The 12,365-nt window shown below is 39.8% G+C and overlaps 1 protein-coding gene across 1 annotated transcript in view; it reads right to left on the bottom strand.

The window, feature by feature from the left end:
* The window catches only part of GHR (growth hormone receptor), an 84,853-nt gene extending 73,477 nt beyond the window's left edge, over window positions 1-11,376 (bottom strand). The window contains exon 1 of the mRNA XM_074165865.1: window positions 11,306-11,376. The gene's annotated coding sequence lies outside the window, so the exon portion shown is untranslated. The remainder of the gene's footprint in view (window positions 1-11,305) is intronic.
* Between the last annotated feature and the right edge of the window lie 989 nt (window positions 11,377-12,365).

Genomic DNA, 12,365 nt, shown 5'->3' with positions numbered 1-12,365 from the left:
AAAAAAACCCCAAAACCCAAAGAACAAAAGGCAGCACCACTGGAAAAGAATGAGGGACTCTGGCGCAAAGCTGCATTTTTTATGCATGATTTGATGCAAATTTGAGGATTACTAAAAGGCACATCATTATGAGAAACTAAAACTACGTAACAGAGACAATTTTACATTATTAATTAGAGCTCTATGTAAGTGAAATAATTTATAATAGTTTTAAATACTAAAATTAAAAATGGAATATATTAAAATAATTGCTTGCTTTGGATTTAGAAAAAAATTATTATTTTCCCTAATCAAACTTTTAATTTTAGAAAAAATGAAAGCTTCATTTTAACACCACATTTATTTCTCTCTCCTTTGTAACAGACACCTTCAACACTAAGAGATGATTTCTTTTTCCCATGGACAGCAGTGCGAGCTAATTACTCTGATTTAAACTGCATCTAAACTGGTAACAAGCCAAAAGGTTATCAGTTCTTGGATGGGGTTAAGGAGCCCTTCAGTGAATTCAGAGTTTGGACGTTGCTCTGGACTTGTAATGAAAGCTGTTGTAGGTTAATCCAGCTATAAAGTCGTACTCCAGGAACTGGGCTACAAAGTAAAAGTATGGCTGTGGCATATGGCGTATCAATTCTACACTTACAATAAAATCTGTTATGCCTTCCTAATGGAACAGGTATACACAGGGAGGATCTCCGCTATAAGACTGGTAGATCATCTCCATCAGAACAGAATTGCTAATAGAGAACTGAAGTTACAGTCTCAAGTTTCTGTCTACTGCATAGATCACAGAATCACAGAATCACAGAATCTTAGTGGTTGTAAGGGACCTTTGAGATCATCGAGTCCAACCACATAAAAAAAACAAAAAAACAAAAAAACCCACAACACACAAAAACAAACAAACAAGCAAACAAACAACAACAACAACAAAAAAACCACCACCAACAACAACAAAAAAACCACAGTCAAAAAAAAAAAAAAAAAAAAAAGCACCCACCAACTAAACCCCACACCCACAACCTCACACACAACACCCCACCACAAACCAACAATCCCGGGCACTAGAGCATGCCCTGAAGAGCCATGTCTACACGTTTCTTAAATACCTCCAGGGATGGTGACTCCACCACCTCCCTGGGCAGGCTGTTCCAGTGCTTGACCATTCTCTCAGTAAAGTAATTCTTCCTAATATCTAATCTAAACCTCCCCTGCCGCAGCTTCATACCATTTCCTCTGGTCCTGTCGTTATTCCCTTGGGAGAAGAGGCCAACCCCCGCCTCTCTACAGTTTCCTTTCAGGTAGTTGTAGAGGGCAATGAGGTCTCCCCTCAGCCTCCTCTTCTCCAAACTAAACATGCCCAGTTCCCTCAGCCTCTCCTCATAGGACTTGTTCTCCAGACCCCTCACCAGCTTGGTGATTCTCCTCTGGACACGCTCCAGCAGCTCAATGTCTTTCCTGTAGTGAGGGGCCCAGAACTGAACACAGCACTCGAGGTGAGGCCTCACCAGTGCCGAGTACAGAGGCACGATGACTTCCCTCCTCCTGCTGGCCACGCTATTCCTGATACAAGCCAGGATGCTATTGGCCTTCTTGGCCACCTGGGCACACTGCTGGCTCATGTTAAGCTGGCTGTCCACTAACACTCCCAGGTCCTTTTCTGCTGGGCAGCTTTCCAGCCACTCTTCCCCAAGCCTGTAGCGTTGCTTGGGGTTGTTGTGACTGAAATGCAGGACCCGGCACTTGGCCTTATTAAACCTCATCCCATTGGCCTTGGCCCATTGATCCAACCTGTCCAGATCCCTCTGTAGAGCCTTCCGACCCTCAAGCAGATCAACACTCCCACTTAGCTTGGTGTCATCCGCAAACTTACTGAGGGTGCATTCAATCCCCTTGTCTAGATCATCAATGAATAGATAGTAAACTTTTAACTTGGAAAAGATGTAATCTCTTTGTTTGCCTTTCAGACCCCAAACCACACCAAAGCAGCAAAACAGATGCATCTCAGCTGAAAGAAATTGCAACATTTAGCAGCTATTGTGCAGATATGAATTGCTGAGATGATAATCAGCTTTATGTACTTGTATGATTAAGGAAGAGGATCCAGGCCTGTTTATGAGAGTGGTAATTTTTTCAGGCTATAAACACTTTTCTCAGTAGCAATTTTTCCTAGGCTTTTTCTTTTTTTTTTTTTTTTTTAGATTATTATTAATAGTTAGATAACAGTCATCCAAAAGACAAAATTCAGCTCTTTGCTTTGTTATTTGCACAATCAATTGCAAAGAAGTGAAAGAATTTCCCTATATGACCAAAAAGTATATTCCAGTTTGTTTGAAGACGTATAATGCATCAATTCAATGTCAAATATCATGACAAGAAATGAAAAAGAAATGTCTGGGTCTGTATCTAGAACCAGCCCCCTAGTAACCTGCACTAAAAAATGTGGTTTTACTTAAAGGAAAACATTTCACTGAGACAATTATTCACACTTTACATAAAGAGATTAAATGTGCTGTAAAACACATGTGCTGTCCAGTGCTGTAAAACATTTCTGTGCCTGTGTAAAAACCCAAGAAAACTCTTCAGTGTCTTGTGAGCATTAAAGTTTAAATTCTGTCAGGACTCAGCAGTGTGGCCCCAATCCAGCAAAGAAGTTAAAGAGATCTGATTTTAAGCAGGCAAGGTCATATATCTAACATGAGAGCATGGCTAAGTAATTCTTCTCATACAGCCAGAGAGCTTAGCAACTCACAAAAATTATAATAATAATAATAAGCTCAATATTATTGAGCTAATATTAATAAGCTCAGGAATCGTAGCAGAAAGCAGTATGTGTGACATTACTGGGAGTTTGGGCTAGAACATGAGGGAAAACAAACAGGATTATTCACATGCTTTATACTAAAGAACCTTCCTATACCTGCTGCTGGATTGCCTCCGCACAGCAGGACAGTTTCCCTGTTAGAGCTGGCATTTTCTTTGGAAGCCTTCTCCTGTGTGCTGTAGTATCTGTGTATCACTCGAATTAAAAAGCGTGCTACCTAGTACCTGGGCAAATATAGTCAGTTAGGCTTCAGCACACATTATAAACAAATCTGCATCAGATCTCTTGGAGCTTTTCTGGAACACAAAAACTCCCCTCGCCCTGATTTCCTGAAATTGTTCTTTGAGGTCTGAAAGGCAGGTTTGGCAATTAGAAGAAATTGAGGATGCTTTGTTCAAAAATGCTTGGCTATAAACCAAACCCTGCTTCAAAATGAAGCTCCTGATGAACCTCAGGTGAAACAGGGTTTGGTTAGAGACGAGCATTTTTGCATAAAGCATCCTCAATTTCTTCTAGTCACTTTGAACAAAACATGCCTCTGCAGACCTCAAAAAGCAACTTCAGGAAATTAGGGGCAGCAGGGTTTTAATTTTAAATTGTATTTATACATAAAAAAAAAAAACATTTATTCCAAGAAAAAACATCTTCAAGAAGCTTTAAAATTTAAGTTCAAGACCCTGGTATTTATCCTAGACTAAAGGAACTACTTAACAGTCCATTACCATGGGAGAAATTAATTACATGGTTTAATCGCATGCTAAATTATTCATATGCTCCTAATCAGATTAAAGACTACATAACAAAGCCTGAATGGCATTTGGGAAGTCATTAACTTAAATAGTGGATTAAGTGAAAGCTGGTAAATGACAAACAAAGGACTTGAGCAGCATTTCTGGATGGCCACTCATGACTCCAAGTACTCACATACTTACTATCACTATCCTTGCAAGTAAAATTCTCTGTTTAGGAAGTTCTCTGTTAATGAGAAACAATATGGTTGCAACTGCTTCCATGTGTCCTCAGTAAGATCATACCAGCTTTGTTCCCTGGCTCTGTTCTCTGCAGATTTGGTGCTTTAAGCCCATACAAATCTGAATACATAAACTGTGTGCACCTACCAAAAAGTAGCGAACCGCATAAACCACTTTGTATAGACACATAAAGATTCTGAGCTAGATGTCTAATTGTGTAAGCCAGCACAAAGTTGAAAGAGACACTAAATGAGAACAGTAACAGGAGAAGTTTATTCAGTGTTTTTAAATACAGCATTGCCAAAATGAGTTTTCATGTGGTAAGTAATAACTTGTGAAGAAAAGGTGATCTCTCTTCCAACCTTTCATAAAATCTTAAAAAGTCAGTTAACCTCTGTCTCCACTTGCATTGATAAGACCTGGAATCTGGAGGTGAAGGATTACCTTCACTGATGCTATAACTCCCTGCTCTACAGGAGCTCCCTCATGTTACCAACTATCTGATTAAGAAAGTGAGACTTTGGAGCAGATTCAACTGTTTTTTATGAAAACTGACTAGTGCATTCACATTTCTCTATTCCTGTTATTGTTATTTTACGCAGGACCATGAGGAAACAGATGATTACAGACAAAATTCGCAAGGTATCTGCCCTGAGGAGCATCTGAGAGCCCGAGCCTTCACCCACCACTACCACAAGTATTGCTCAGACTTTTTTGTGAGGGCTTTTCAGAAAAATAAATCCCATACCTAGCTAGATCTCCGGACTTACATTAGACGCACAGTACAATAAAACCAAGCAGACTAAAGGGGAGGACATTGCACTGTAGCCACAGAAGGTTTTGTAAAACCCTGCTGGGGCCTCTCCTGGTCTAGCACGACACCCAGCTCCTCTGAAGCCTGACCAGCAGTCTTGCCTCAGTACCCATTTTTATACTGAAATAAGGAGCAAGGCTGCTTGCAGAGGAGCATGTCAACAAAAACCTTGGCAACTGTCTCTCTCCCTTTAATCAGCGCATCAGTAATCACCCCACTCAACACTGGGCCCTGTGGACTAAACTGCAGCCTTTTTAATCTCACCTGCAAGACCACGGATGGGAACTGTCGGCGTAGAAGGGGAAAAGTATGACTGCTCCTTTTTGTGGTTCTTACACTGAGTAACTTTAGTATCACAGGAAACTTTATTTTTGGAGAGAACTTTGTTTTTTCCATTTTTAGAAAAACCTTACCATATAAAAAAATCCCTCTTTTTTTTTTTTTAAGAAATCATTAATGATGATATCATCTGCTCCTAAAATACGTATGACACTTACCAATCACACTTGAATCCTGTGTAAGCAACCGTGTTCACAATAACCATGATGAGACTGACTTCTCTTAGTTCTACTAGAAAGCGAACCGCAGCGTTAGATAAATCACTTCTACACAGACTACAATTTTCCCAACATTACTAAACTGTAGAATATGACAGCAGACGGAGCTTCGAGTTTTGAATTGCCCTGATGCATAAATTAGTCATGATTTTCAAGGTCACTTACTGCATACAAGTTTTTCTTCAGCAATCAGACTTGATAACAGGTGACTGGACTCACACACTAAAAAGAATAATGACCAGTAATAGTTCATTCAAGGAAGATGTTTTCCTGTTGCTGCTTTCAGAGACTTCAAAAAGTGATAGTCTGCAAAGATTTTTGACAGCTTCCCAACCAGTTAGCTCTGAATATAGATTGATACAGGGTGCTTTAATCACATACAAAAAAACCTCAAGGCCCCCCAAAGTCTGTAGTCCTTTCATAGCTCACAAAGTGAATCCAGATGTCAGCTGTTCTACGGGCTGCAGAGAACAATTAATTGCAGGATTACTTGGTGGTCTATAAATTAGTTTCTTGGGTCTGGTTTTGGCTGGCCTGCAATTGAGTTCTTATCTCCCTGGGCGAGCAGGATTTCTTCCAGTCTCAGATGCTCTATGGTAGGCATAAAACTCACAGGAAAAGCACATACTGTGGATCAGCCAGGTTTCTCCTGAGTAGCTCAGCTGGTTGGGAGGGACCCAACATCCATACCTTTATGGAGTAGGGAAGTCCTCAAAATGTAGAATTTGCAGTTGTGTTTTAATTTCCCTGTGTCTTTTTATTCCATATTAGAGGAAAGGATTTTTTTAAGATTTTAAGTCACAATTAAAATATGTGCATTCCTTTGATATAGATACTTATTCTAGATCTTGCTGTAGATACTGCTAGGTATAATCACATACAAGTTTGATAACGGATCTCGACAAATGTTTTGAGCCTGAGAAGTTAAAGTATCATACTATAGAAATGGAAGAAAACTTGTATCATGCGGTGTGTGATCTTTTAAGCAATTATCTTATTTGAAACAACCCAAAAGGTATCTTTTTCAAGGAGAATTTGTCCTGATGGGAGTAGTACATTTAATTTACTGGTATGGCTGAAAATCATCCAGTATGGTAACAAGCTGCTAGGAGTGCTACTCCAATTGTACTACTAGGAGCTGTAGCACAAATTAAGAGAGATGGTGGTATAGCTTTACAGAGAACATCTGAAAAAGAGGACCAGCATTTCTCTCTTTAACGAACACTGGATTCTTTAAATAGGTTTATATTTATGGCATGTAGTTCATAAACAAGATCTAGCTCATGAAACGATGCCATCCAGCCCATGTCATTTCTGCCTGGAGAAGACGAGAAACGGCTTTTGAAGCTGTGACGGTTGCCTGAACTCCCCATTTTTTTTCTGCCAGCCATAGCCAAAAGGAGAGCTTGGCTTGCTTCCAATTGCCATCAGCGCAGGGAGATATGGGGAGCTGTGCTTTCCCAGCCCCTTGCTCCCTTCCTTTCCTTTTTCCTATTTGTTGTGCTTTTGGGATGGGCTGGCCACTAAAATGAACGACAGATGCTCTCTTTAAACTCTCTTTAACCTTTAAGAGAGAGCATCTCCCTTCAAAGGAGAGGAGAGAGAATGACAGAAAAGAGAGAACTTACGAGTTGAAAAAGAAACTAAACTACTTAAATGAAATATTAATAACAAAACAATAGAAAGAAAAGATAATAATACCAAAAAAGAAAATAATGAAATACATAAAATGTATACAAAACCATATTGAGACCTCAAGATGGAGACCACATCACTGGCAGACACTGTGAAAGTCCCAGACCGGACTCAGTGACAGACAGGAACTGGATCCCAGACCTGGATTCAGGAACACAAGGATTGAGATCAATGGCAGAGGAACAGAGTCCTCCTCAGATCCCGGCCATTGAAGAAAGAGGCTGACCTTTTGATCCCTCAGGTTTTACACTGAGCATGGGGCAGATGGGATGTAAATACCCTGTTGGTCAGTTTTGAGTCACCTCTAACTGTCCACTCCTCCCTGCAGGTGTGACCCCTCTACACTTTTCCACTTCCGACCCTCCAACAGGGCAAATAACAAATTTAGCTGACCTTGGCTGTTATTACAATAAGTACAGGCAAGAGCCTCTCTGGGTACTGTTTCTTTGTATTAACTACAAACATCAGGCCTTATTGCTCTGGGAGCAGACATTGTCTGAAAAATACACTGTTAATTCCAGAGAGTGCCGTCAGTCAGAAGAGACTTAACTGAAAAGTAAAAGTACTGAAAAGGAAAACTGTTTTTTTTTTACCTCAAACCAGGACACTATTTCTTGACGTTGGGTAGTGATGGAAGTAGGAGGGCCTTCATGAGGAAAAGAGATGGGAAGAGGGGAGCTGCTGGCAAAGCGTGGTGAAAGGGACGAGCTGTTTCCCCTGGGAAAGGGCACGGAGGGTGGATGGGATAAGACAGCCTAATGTTGCTGAACTAACATCAGGAACGCTGCAGCCAAGTATCAATACTGAGCTTAGCCTTCCCAAAACCCAGATTTACTTCTCACTGATACTGCAAAGGCTGGACCACATGGTCATATTTTTACTAGTCATACATAATAAACCCTACAGTAGCATGTACAGTGTAAGACTTGATTTGCTGGAGTACATTTTTAAAGCACACTGAGCCATGTGTGGGAGGATAGGTTTCCACAGGTTTATCTAATCTGATTCTTCTCACTGGTTCAGTGTGGTATTTTTAGTCTGGAAAATCTATTTTTCACAAATAATTCTCAAACAGCACATTTATGAGATACTTTACTCAGAAGCGAGAGCCAGAATACAAGTGGCTACCAAGGAGTGCAGAGTATTGTCTTTAAAAGAAAACAGGCCATTAAGTAAATACTTTGTGCACTTTATTTTAATGTTAACATTCCTAGTTTCCTTTCTGGTTTATACACAGTAGTTAATAAAATATGACTGCCTGTAGCCCTTTGCCAGGACATGATACCTGACTTTGTCAGACTTGTTCAAACTGAATCTTAACTTTGATTTCAAATCTGCAGTAACGTATGACTCAGCAACAACAGAATTTAACTCAGTTTATTTAAGAGCAAATGAAATTGTCCAACACCAAATGCTAAAAAGCAAACCCTTCAAATTGTATGATGAACTGATAAATTGAAAGTATGAGGTACAGCCATAAAGGTAAAAAAAATAAAAGAAAAAAAAAAGGAAAAAAAAAAGAAAAAAGAAAAAAGGTGAAAGGAAAAAGAAAAAAGGAAAAAGGAAAAAGGAAAAATTGAAAAAACAAACAAAAAAATAAAAAAGAAAAAAAAAGAAATAACGAGTGATTTGGGTTTTTTTTTTTAGTTAAGCATGTATGTCTCTGATCTATTCATAACGCTATTGATCGAAGGAATTGGATCTGAGCCCACACATAGTGGATACATAGTTTGTGGTAGTCTAATGTCACCAAACAAGTTGCCTGATGAAAAAAGTATTATAGCATCTTGGTATCAAACCAATAAATACATTTATTGTATTATTGCCATTTTCAGTGTAGGCAAGTCCTTCCCTGAACTTAAAAGGCTGTTCAAAAGGAAAAGCCCTGTATTCCTGTAAGTTTTTTCCCAAACTGTGGAGGAACAGTCAATTTTATTTCCATACTCTTAGCTTTTCTCAGGCTCTAACAGCACCACAAAAGGTTTCCATACTCCATACGTTGTATTCCACAGCTAGCAACTTAGTGGAACTTTATTTAAAAGACAGAGAAGTGTGCTGACCTGCTAGCTGAATAAGTGTTAATAGCTAAAGAAATTACAGTTACTGGAATATTTTACAGCAGTTATTTTACAAACATCTCTGCTACTTTTGGCCAGATAATAATTTTTTTTCCAGCATATTCAGCAGAACTACCAGCACTGTCAAAATCTATTTAAAGCTGTGCCTCGTGTTATCTTCCATTGGGACTGTAAATGTCAATGAGGCACAAATTACTCTCGCCACATCTATGGGTCACTTTCAGAATTCGAGACTTGAAATAACAAGGCATCTGTTTAATTTTTAAGGAAAGAATGCGACACATTCATTTAGGATAAACAAAAACCTTATTCAGAGTAAAACACTTTATTAATCACAGCCTAGAAAATGTGCAGATGAACATTTCCCACTGTCCATAATGCATTAATGTCTCAATTTCACAGAAGAGCCGACCAGTAAACTTGTCTCCAGATGACTGAGTCTGGGGCTGGTATTGCCAAACATGTACTGAAAGGCAAATACATGAAGGCTGATCTACACGGGGACAGTTACCACATTTCCAGTTCTTCTAAAACTAACTTGGCACAGGTAAAATAAATTACAGACATGTCATTTTCAAGATATCTGGTCAGCATACTCTCCCCTCCCCTATGATCACACTATCATTGGATTAAGTTAGTTGCTCTTCCCTGTGCCAAAATGTTCTCTATCTCTAGTTAATGGAAAATACCAAGCAAGAAAGCACCACAGAAATGATTTTTACCACTCAGGGATCCACTATCAATTTCCAAGCCCAGGGTCACACTTAGATGCAAAGGATTTGAATTCACCCCTGGTAACACAGTGCCAATATCACATCGTGTATGACAGGTGCTGTGCGAGTAACAGCATTCCCTATGGATCAGGATGGTTTAGTCCCTTCTGGAAGTTAAGAATTATTAGCATTCATTCACAATCAGGAAAGTGAAACACAACGAGGTAACAGAGGGTGTCATAACCCCTGAGTGCACCCAGAAGCGAGGCCAGATCCCACATCCAAGCTGTATATTCCTAGTGCTGGACACGCTTCCTGCAGCGCTGCTCACAGAGAAATCGGGAACAGGCAGCTTAGCGAGGGATCGACTGGCTTGCGGGGCACAGAAAGCCAGGAAAACAGAGCACAGTAGCAGTTTTCTGTACGGTTGTGTTGCTGTGCTTCAGCTATGAAATGAGAGAAGTAATTCATAAATGGTTTTTCAGGTGTGCTTAACTCTGCATGAGAGGGCATGGCAACCACAACAGAGGCAGCTGTGGTTGAGGAGGTCCCTAAAGACTCTCAGTTACACCTATTTCAAAAGCATTTTTACAAGTAACTTTTTGCTATTCTGACCTTCTTATTTTCTTAGTGTATAGGTATATCCTTATACCTTACAGTCCTGTACTATCCTTACAGTCTCCCAAGCAGAGATCCATGGTGCAATGAATGCATCTAGAGTTCCACCATCTAGCTTCAGAAACATTAAAAACATGGGCATAGGGTGGCAAACTTCACCTATTGTTACCACAACCAAAGCAGAAAGTCTCTAGAATTTCTCTTCTATTTAATGACATTACATTTGTGTACATTTAAACAGGAATAGCCAGTTAAGTCTCTACAGTACACAGACAGCAGCTGTGAAGTCTCATGCAGCCATTTAACACCAGATAACAGCTTTCCAGTTCCACGGCATGAGCAATCATAGGTCCAAACCCCTTATACCACAGTGTATTTCTGTGATGTTTGATTCACATTTACCCCACTGTAATCTGGTTAAGCTTTCAGTAGCACACTCCAGATATAAATCAGACGCAATATATACTTTCAAAGTAAATGTCGTTTAAGTGCAATTTACACCAGGATTTGTTATCTACAATGTTCTGATATGCATTTTCGTGTTCTCTCTCCCTGGAAAAACACAGATTTTTTTTTTGTCCATTTGTGTCAATGTTGTGCATTTAGGAAGTCAGGCAATTAATACTTTAAATAATATTATAAATAAGAAATCGCTCATTAAAATGCAGTATAATAGTTTTTCTCTGACAAAGAAAAATAGCTTTTAAGCACTTCTACCAGTTACTAAGCCTTCTGTCTCAAATGCTGGCTACTAGAGATTTATAGAAATGGGCTTAAGCCATCAATTTACATCGAGACTGGATTTGACAGTCTTAATTCAAATATCTCTATTGTTTGGGGTAATAAGATATGACAATTGGATCCCAATCAGAATTCTGTAAATTGCATATATAGTACGCAGTAGGATACTACTGTAGGAACAGATCATGGGATCTGTGAGGATTATCTGCAGAGCACTACAGGATATTATTGATTGCTCTGCTCAGCCAACATTCATAATAAAGTCACTTGCAGGTAAGATAAAAGTTATCACACTACCTCAAATGTCAGCAGGGGATGGATGAAGCTTCACGCCTCCCTCAGCTCAACTGCAAATCGCGACCTTCTCCAGCCATCCCAGCACCTACACAAAATCAGGGGAAACAGAGACAAGAGATGAGTTCTGGAACAGCAAAGGTCACCGGTGGTAGGAAGGCGACATAACAAAATCCGAACGGGCGTCCTGGCACTGTTGTCCCTCGGGGAAGGACACCTTGGCAAAGGCCACCAGCCAGGCAGTCTGGACAACAGCCCTGAGCAGAGCACCTGGGCTTCTCACTCAAACAGCAGTGGTGGCCTGAAACCCCTTGTGCCGCTGGGGGCTTGCCAAGCCACAGGATCCCACGCTAACCTTGACATTAAAATGCATGAACACAGATTTAAATGGCAAAGAGAAGCCAAGGTGACTGATCAAGACTCATTTTCAGTGCACATCCATGGTGGAAATCAGCCGGACTGGAAGTAAACTCTGAATCACCAAGAAGAAGGCATGGATGAGGAGTATCTCACTACTACCGCTTCAGACAAAAAAATTACAGTGTAATAACTCATAAACTGGTACATTTAAGAAAGTAACATTTCCTTTTTCTCGAAAAGGACAGCGAGACTTACAAGTCTCAGGAAGATGGCATGCTATTGAAAATAAGAAATACGTCATTTGTTATGTTCAGAATTCCTAAGCACATTATCACTCCCATGATTTTTGGCACAGCAGTAGCATCTAAAACTTTTTTGAATTAGTAGTACTTCTATATTTAAATAAAATAACATTAATTCAACATGGTGGGTCATTCCTTCCCAAGGATGCAAGTTAGCTTTTTAAAGCATTTTAAAAAGTCAGCCATGGTGCCCACATTAATTGCATAATTCATAGCAGTTTGGTTTCTAGCGAGTGGGACTATGAAAAGAAGATCTGATTTCGCAGTATCAGGCTCCTTAACTAATCAGGAAAAGAAAGCAGTCTGGAAAAAAACAAAAATAACATTTAAAGAAATGCTGTATATATTCAGACTGAATGCCTAGGGCTGCACTGCCCTTGCCTTAAGAAGGAGAAAGTAAT

The sequence above is a fragment of the Numenius arquata genome, chromosome Z, assembly GCF_964106895.1.
Source record: "Numenius arquata chromosome Z, bNumArq3.hap1.1, whole genome shotgun sequence".
Lineage (NCBI taxonomy): Eukaryota > Metazoa > Chordata > Aves > Charadriiformes > Scolopacidae > Numenius > Numenius arquata.
This window is presented reverse-complemented; position numbering and strand designations above follow the sequence as displayed.